Below are 8,533 nucleotides of genomic sequence, written 5' to 3' on the forward strand. Positions count from 1 at the left end.
ATTACATCAAAACTCACATTTATAGGATCCAAAGGACGGTCTTAGTATATGTAATTAGAGTTTAACAGTAAGATAGAACATATTCTCATTATAGCACAGCCCTTAAAGAGTCAAGGATAACACGGAGAATTAAGTACATTTCTTGATAGACATAGAAATGAAGTCTGTATGCATAGTGTCACTTAAAAACAAAGTTCCGTGGAAGTATATAATAAATCTATGGATGTGAATTTCAGTGGCAAGTATCACTGACTTCCAAACAACAGACACCAAAGGGATGTCCAATCAAACACAAGCACGGTGGCTTTCATTCAGTGTAGAGCAGTGATAACTCTACAAAGAGACCTTGAATCCTTAAGCCTTGTAATATGCTTTTATGCTGTGACACCAATACAAAACACATCAACTCTAAGGCGTAGACTCTGACGCATTATGACAAAAAACCTTTTTTCTGTCAGAAAACACTGAGTTTTTTCCTTGGAAAATGCTGAACATTTTTCTATCAGAAAATGCTGTGGTATTCTGGGCAGGATACCACACCCAGGACACCAGACAGGAGACGGTAACACAACCGGTCTGCATGTGAAAAAGGCCCATTTAATTGTCCCGAAGCTTCAACCTGCAGGACTGGCCTCAGGTTTGCCACCCGGGCTACAGAGGTGCCCTCTGGGAAGGCAGGCAGGGAGACATAACTCGTGCCCCCTCCCTTGGCTTCACCCCTGCTCAATGGTGCCTCCCAGCAAGGAGCTTCCACACTCCTCTAAGTCCCCATTCTTGCAGCTGTCGCCCACGAGACACCTCCAGACCAGATCTTCCAGTCTGGAAGGCAGCAGGGTCCATGACTGCAGCCCCTGCATACTTTAAAAGCTGTTACCTGCGGATCTGGCTTCCAATCAGCCTGAATCTGGGCGCTCAATGTAATCACCCCCTTAGGAACAGACAGGTCTTGGCACATCCCGGGACCCATCAAGAAACAAACCAGGCTTCCTGGACAGCCACAAAGGTATAAGAGACAACCGAGAGCTAGGGTGAAGCTGAGTGATAAGGTTCATTTCCTACACAAAGCCATTCCTTCAAGCCTGGGAGAGGGGGCTCTTTCGCTTGTTACACGGAGGCCAACGCAGAGAGTCAAGCAAAATGAGGGAACAGAGGAATAGTTTCCAAATGAAAGAAAGAGACTGAACCTGAGAAAAATGCCTTAATGAAACAGACATAAGTCATCTACCTGAAAAAGAGTTCAAACTCACGGTCATAAAGATGGTCACCCAGCTTGGGCAAAGAATGGATGAACAGTGAGGACATCAACAAAAAGAGAGAAAATACAAGAAAGTACCAAACGGAAATAATAGAGCTCAAGAATATGAACTGAAAAATACGTTAGTGGGATTCAACAGCAGATTAGATGAACCGGAAGAACGATTCACTGACCTGGAAGACAGAGCAGTGGAACTCATGCAAACAGATCAGCAAAAAGAAAGAATTTTAAAAAGTGAGGATAACTTAAGAGACTTATTGGACAACATCGAGTAGAATAACGTTTGCATTATAGGGGTCCCAGAAGGAGAAGAGAGAAACAAGCAGAAAATTTATTTGAAGAACTAATGGCTGAAAACTTCCCTAACCTGAGGAAGGAAACAGAAATCAAGATCCAGGACACAGAGTTCCAAATAAGATGAACCCAAAGAGAACCACACCAACAGCCTTTATAAGTGAAATGTCAAAAGTTAAAGAGAATCTTAAATGCAATGGGGGGAAGAAAACACAAAACCTTGCGATATGCAAGGAAACCCCATAAGATTATCAGCTAATTTTTTTTATCAGCTGATACTTCAACAGAAACTCTTCAAGTCAGAGGGACTGGCATGTTATACTCAAAGTGCTGAAAGGAAAAAACTTCCAACCAAGAACAGTCTATCACTCAGGTTATCATTCAGAACTGAGAGAGAGAGTTTTCAAGATAAGTAACAGTTAAAGGAGTTTACCACTACTAAACCAGCCTTGTAAGAAATATTGAAGGGTCTTCTTTAAGCTGAAAAGAAAAGGCGCTAACTAATAACAAGAAAACATGAAAATAAAAATCTCTCTGGTAAAAGGTGAATATATAGTTAAGGCAGAATATGCTAGTATGAAAGTTCAAACACAAAAGAGGTAAAATTAACTAAAAAAATTAGTCAAGGGATACTCAAAAAGATATATGACATAAAAAAGTTAATGTGATGGGGGAGGTAAAAATGTAGAGTTTTTAAAAATGCATTCAAGTGTAAGTTTCTATCAATTTAAAATATACTGAAGTATGTGTGTGTGTATATATATATTATATGTGAACCTCATGGCAACCACAAAGCAAAAACCTACAGTAGATACACAAAAGATAATTAGAAAGGAATCGAAACATAATACTAAAGAAATTCATCAAACCACAATGGAAGAGAGTTTGGTTCATATTCTGCCGGATCTATATTCAATACTTTTACATGCAAACATGCATGTAGAAATAGACAAGGTGGGGGTATTTTCAAACAGAAATAATACTGCATGAATTATTCTGTATCTGCTTTTTTGTCTTAACAATAACAGATCTTTTCTGTCTTAACAATATATAAAATCCGTATTTTTGAAGACCTTATCTCTAGGTACAAATAGTTCTACCTCCCATAAAGATAATCAAAAAGAATTTTTCAACATTATGGATACATCACAATATATTTATCTACTCCCTGAGTAATAGACACTTGGGTTTTGTAATTTTGTGCAATGAACTGCCTCATAAGCACCTCTGTGGGCACATATACATAGATTCCTCTAGGATGGGCATGCAGAAGAAGAGCTGTTGGATCAAAAAGGATGGGTGTCCTTTAGCTGTTGATGGAAATCACCCTCCAGACAACCTTTATCAATTTATACTCCTAGGGTCTAATCTTTGGTTTTCTTCTTGTACAAGTCATGAGATATATCATACACGTGGTAGAACATATATAAAAAAAATTACATGTCTTAAAGAAGAACCATAAAGCCAATGCCAATGCAACCACTTCTATGCTCAAGACAAAGGCCACTGCCAGGACCTGAAATCTCCCACATGCCTCTCCAGTCACACATAGCAGGATCCCAGGTACCATGCTCTGTATCCCCCAGCAAGCCTTCGAGCTTTGGCTGTTCACATTCTGTCTTACTTCTTTTGCTCGATAATATGTTTGTCAGAATCATTCATGTCATTATGTATTGCTGTAGCTTGTTCACCTTTAATACTGCATACTATTTCATCCCATCAGATCAGATCAGATCAGTCGCTTAGTCATGTCCGACTCTTCGTGACCCCATGAATCGCAGCACACCAGGCCTCCCTGTCCATATCCAACTCCCGGAGTTCACTGAGACTCACGTCCATTGAGTCAGTGATGCCATCCAGCCATCTCATCCTCTGTCATCCCCTTCTCCTCCTGCCCCCAATCCCTCCCAGCATCAGAGTCTTTTCCAATGAGTCAACTCTTCGCATGAGGTGGCCAGAGTACTGGAGTTTCAGCTTTAGCATCATTCCTTCCAAAGAAATCCCAGGGCTGATCTCCTTCAGAAGGGACTGGTTGACTACACCATAATGTAAGCACCCACTGACCGCTGATGGATATTCGGTTTGTGGCTTCTGGTCTGTGGCTATTATCAAGTCACCACAAATATCCTTACAGATACATATGGAGGCACCTATTGAAGAGGTTCTAGGATGTACATCTTGGAGTAACCTGATAGGCTGAGGGTATGCACACTGTCCCTCTTATTAGAAAATGCCAAACTGTTTTCAAAGTGGATACATCGACTGATAGTGGTGGTGAGCGTTCTCCAGTCTTTTCTTTCTGGCCTCACCACAGAGCTTAACAGACCTTAGTTCCCCGACCAGGGATCGAACCAATACCCTTGGCAGTGAAAGTGCAGAGTCCTAACCACTGGATAGCCAGGGAAGTCCCCTAGTCTTTTCTTCTTCCACTTATATACATAGAAGCTTTTTTTCAAACGGACTCATACTGTATACTGCATTAAATATTTTTGTAATCTCAAAAATGACAGAATGATCTCTGTTCATTTCCAAGCAAACCATTCAATGTCACAGTAATCCAAGTCTATGCCCCAACCACTAATGCCGAAGAAGCTGAAGTTGAATGGTTTTATGATGACCTACACAACATTCTAGAACTAACACCAAAAAAAGATGTCCTTTTCATCACAGGGGACTGGAATGTAAAAGAAGGAAGTCAAGAGATACCTGGAGTACCAGCCAAGTTTGGCCTTGGAGTACAAAATGAAGCAGGGCAAAGGCTAACAGAGTTTTGCCAAGAGAACAAATTGGTCATAGCAAACATCCTTTTCCAGCAACACAAGAGATGACTCTACACGTGGACATCACCAGATGGCCGACACCGAAATCAGACTGATTATATTCTTTGCAGCCAAAGCTGGAGAAGCTCTATACAGTCAGCAAAAACAAGACCAGGAGTTGACTGTGGCTCAGATCATGAACTCCTTATTGCCAAATTCAGACTTAAATTGAAGAAAGTAGGGAAAACCACTAGACTATTCAGGTATGACATAAATCAAATCCCTTATGATTATACAGCGGAAGTGACAAATAGATTCAAGGGATCTGATAAGAGTGCCTGAGGAACTATGAACAGAGATTCATGACCTTATACAGGAGGCAGTGATCAAGAACATCCCCAAGAAAAAGAAATGCAAAAAGGCAAAATGGTTGTCTGAGGAGGCCTTACAAATAGCTGAGAAAAGAAGAGAAGTGAAAGGCAAAGTAGAAAAGCAAAGATATACCCATCTGAATGCAGAGTTCCAAAGAACAGCAAGGAGAGATAAGAAAGCCTTCCTCAGTGATCAGTGCAAAGAAACAGAGGAAGACAATAGAATGGGAAAGACTAGAGATCTCCTCAAGAAAATTAGAGATACCAAGGGAACTTTTCATGCAAAGATGGGCACAATAAATGACAAAGTGTAGGGACCTAACAGATGCAGAAGATATTAAGAAGAGGTGGCAAGAATACACAGAAGAACTACACAAAAAAGATCTTCATGACTCAGATAACCATGATGGTGTGATCACTCACCTAGAGCCAGACATCCTGGAATGCAAAGTTAAGTGGGCCTTAGGAAGCATCACTACAAACAAAGCTAGTAGAGGAGACAGAATTCCAGCTGAGCTATTTCAAATCCTAAAAGATGACACTTTGAAGTGCTGCACTCAATATGCCAGCAGACTTGGAAAACTCAGCAGCAGCCACAGGACTGGAAAAGGTCAGTTTTCATTCCAGTCCCAAAGAAAGGCAATGTCAAAGACTGTTCAAACTACCGCACAATTGCACTCATCTCACAGATTAGCAAAGTTATGAAAATTAGAAATTTTCTATTTTCTAGAAAATAGAAAATTCTCCAAGTGAGGCTTCAGCAGTATGTGAACCGAGAACTTCCAGATGTTCAAGCTGGATTTAGAAAAGGCAGAGGAACCAGAAATCAAATTCCCAATATCCGCTGGATCCCTGAAAAAGCAAGAGTTCCAGAAAAACATCTACTTCTGCTTTATTGACTATGCCAAAGCCTTTGTGTGAATCACAACAAAGTCTGGAAAATTCTGAAAGAGATGGGAATACCAGACCACCTGACCTGCCTCCTGAGAAATTTGTATGCAGGTCAAGAAGCAACAGTTAGAACTGGACATGGAACAACTGACTGGTTCCAAATTGGGAAAGGAGTATGTCAAGGCTGTATACTGTCACCCTGTTTATTTAACTTATATGCAGAGTATATCATGCTAAATGCCGGGCTGGATGAAGCACAACGTGGAATCAAGACCGCTGGGAGAAATATCAATAACCTCAGATATGCAGATGACACCATCCTTATGGCAGAAAGAGAAGAGGAACTGAAGACCCTCTTGATGAAAGTGAAAGAGGAGAGCAAAAAAGCTGGCTTAAAACTCAACATTCAGAAAACTAACATCATGGCATCTGGTCCCATCACCTCATGGTAAATAGATGGGGAAACAATGGAAACAGTGACAGATTATTTTTGGGGGGCTCCAAAACCATTGCAGATGGTGACTGCAGCCATGAAATTAAAAGACACTTGCTCCTTGGAAGAAAGGCTATGACAAACCTAGATAGCATATCAAAAAGCAAAGACATTATTTTGCCAACAAAGGTCCATATGGTCCAAGCCATGGTTTTTCCAGTAGTCATGTATGGATGTGAGCATTGGATCATAAAGAAAGCTGAGCGCTGAAGAACTGATGCTTTTGAACTGTGGTGTTGGAGAAGACTCTTGAGACTCTCTTGGACTCCAAGGAGATCAGTCAATCCTAAAGGAAATCAGTCCTGAATATTCATTGGAAGGACTGATGCTGAGGCTGAAGCTTCAATACTTTGGCCACCTGATGTGAAGAACTGACTCCTTGGAAAAGACCCTGATGCTGGGAAAGATGGAAGGCAGGAGGAGAAGGGGACGACAGAGGATGAGATGTTTGGATGGTGTCACCGACTCAATGGATGTGAGTTTGAGCAAGCTGAGGGAGTTGGTGATGGACAGGGAAGCCTGGCAAGCTGCAGTCCATGGGGCCGCAAAGAGTCAGACATGATTGAGAGACTGAACTGAACTGAATGAGTTAATTTTTGTACAGCATTTAGTTATATGGATATACCAAAAATTTCTAATCAAAATTTCTAGTTTCACATTTATTTTTCTTTCTGATGCTTTGCTTTTATAAACAATGGTGGGACATACATTCATAGAGTTATACTCGTGATTATTTTATTAGCACACTTAATAGCAGAATTCCTGATCTAAAAGGTATACACATTTCTAAGGCCTTTGATCTTATGTCAAATAGTCCTTCAGGAATTCAAACTGTACAATTTAAACTGTTTTCCTCCACCTTGCCAAATATTAAATAAACACTTAAACCAAATGGATGTAAATGCAGTCAATTTGATTATAAAAAATTGGTTATAAAAAATGAACCATGTTACTTTCATTTGCAGCTCTTTGAGAATTACTGAGGTTAAACATTTCTTTATATGTTTTAGCTTATGGAATGCCTTCAGGTTATTTACTTATTTTTCTGTGGGTGTTCACTTTTTTCTTACTGATTCACAAGAACTTTTATAAAATGAGGATATAACCATCATCTATCATATATGTTGCTATTTTTTCCAGCTTACCATTTATATTTTTTACAATTTTTTTCATTTCAAAGTCTTCTCTTCCTTATCCCTAAGATTAATTAATTCTCACTCATAGATAAGCTTAGCAGGTTTCACATTTTAAATCTGAATTTTAAACAGAATTATTCTTTTTTCCAAAAACTATATGAGTATCAGGGACTTCCATGGTGGTCCAATGGTTAAGACTCCACGCTTCCGCTGCAGGGAGCCTGGGTTCAATCCGTGGTCAGGAGACTAAGATCTCACATGTCAGGTGTTGCAGCCAAAAAATTATATAAGTATCGTCAACATTTATAATCTTATGAAACTTATAGATTTTATTTGTATTACTTTTACAAACAGTTTGTGGAAATTTGAGAACAATCCTAATTCTCTGTGGGATAAAAAGCTTGATGTATTGATTCAGTCAAATGCACTGATTATACGGAACAATTTCTCTTTTCTCATTAATCTTCCTGTGAAAGCCTAAATGAGAGGTACGAGGTTTCCTCAGTACTCATGTGGTTTTGCCATTACATGTCTGTCAGCTTCTTCTTTACATACATTGGTGCTGCGCTACTGGACACACCAGGGTACTGGCTACTACGGGTTCACTATGAAATCTACCTGTTACCCACACAAAGAATCATTTAGTCCTATTTATTATCTTCTGATTTGATTCAACTTCTAACAGTGATGCAGTCATCTTTTTTTTATCTGCATTTACATGAGATCCCTTTTAGCAACCCTTAATTTATAATCTTTCAATGTGATTTTATTTTCAGCGTGGTGCCTTCTCTTGAGCTGCTGAATCCTTTATACACCAAGTGATTCTTTTTTCCTGTCTGTTCAGCCTTAAAGAGGGAGGCCTATCGTGCCCAATTTAGAGAGAAGATGATTTTTGATCAGAGAGTACGTGGCCCCTGTTCAAATCTGTCAGGCCAAGAGAATGAGGAAAAGGAAACGTGTTCATGTGTTGTGTTTTTACCTTGTCAGTTTATAGACCCAGGAGCCTTGGGGAGTTGGGAGCTTGCTGTAGTCAGAGGCAATCGGACAGGAAATGCAAACCTCTGTGCTGAAGAGTTTATTTTTGTTCTGACAAGAACTGTACCTACAAGGGTCCACTTTACTCCGCACGTGGCCCACAGAGAGGGGGAGCAGAGAGAGCGCACCTAGCGAACCCCCCCACCCTGCGAGCTCCCTTCTGTCATCAGTGAATGCCTACGAGCCCAGGCCCACCTGCCACCACCTTCCCACTGAGGGCACTGGGGGGGTTCACCCAGAGACACCCTGCACAGCGAGCCTTCCCTTACACACTCCGTCCTGCAGAAGTCCCTTGGTGG

At 40.5% G+C, this 8,533-nt stretch overlaps 1 protein-coding gene across 1 annotated transcript in view; it reads right to left on the bottom strand.

Moving 5' to 3' along the window:
• COG7 (component of oligomeric golgi complex 7) overlaps positions 1 to 8,533 on the bottom strand; it is a 90,873-nt gene that overhangs the window by 8,015 nt on the left and 74,325 nt on the right. The window lies entirely within an intron of this gene.

Source organism: Bison bison, unplaced genomic scaffold (genome assembly GCF_000754665.1).
Source record: "Bison bison bison isolate TAMUID 2011002044 unplaced genomic scaffold, Bison_UMD1.0 scf7180017864072, whole genome shotgun sequence".
Taxonomy (NCBI): domain Eukaryota; kingdom Metazoa; phylum Chordata; class Mammalia; order Artiodactyla; family Bovidae; genus Bison; species Bison bison.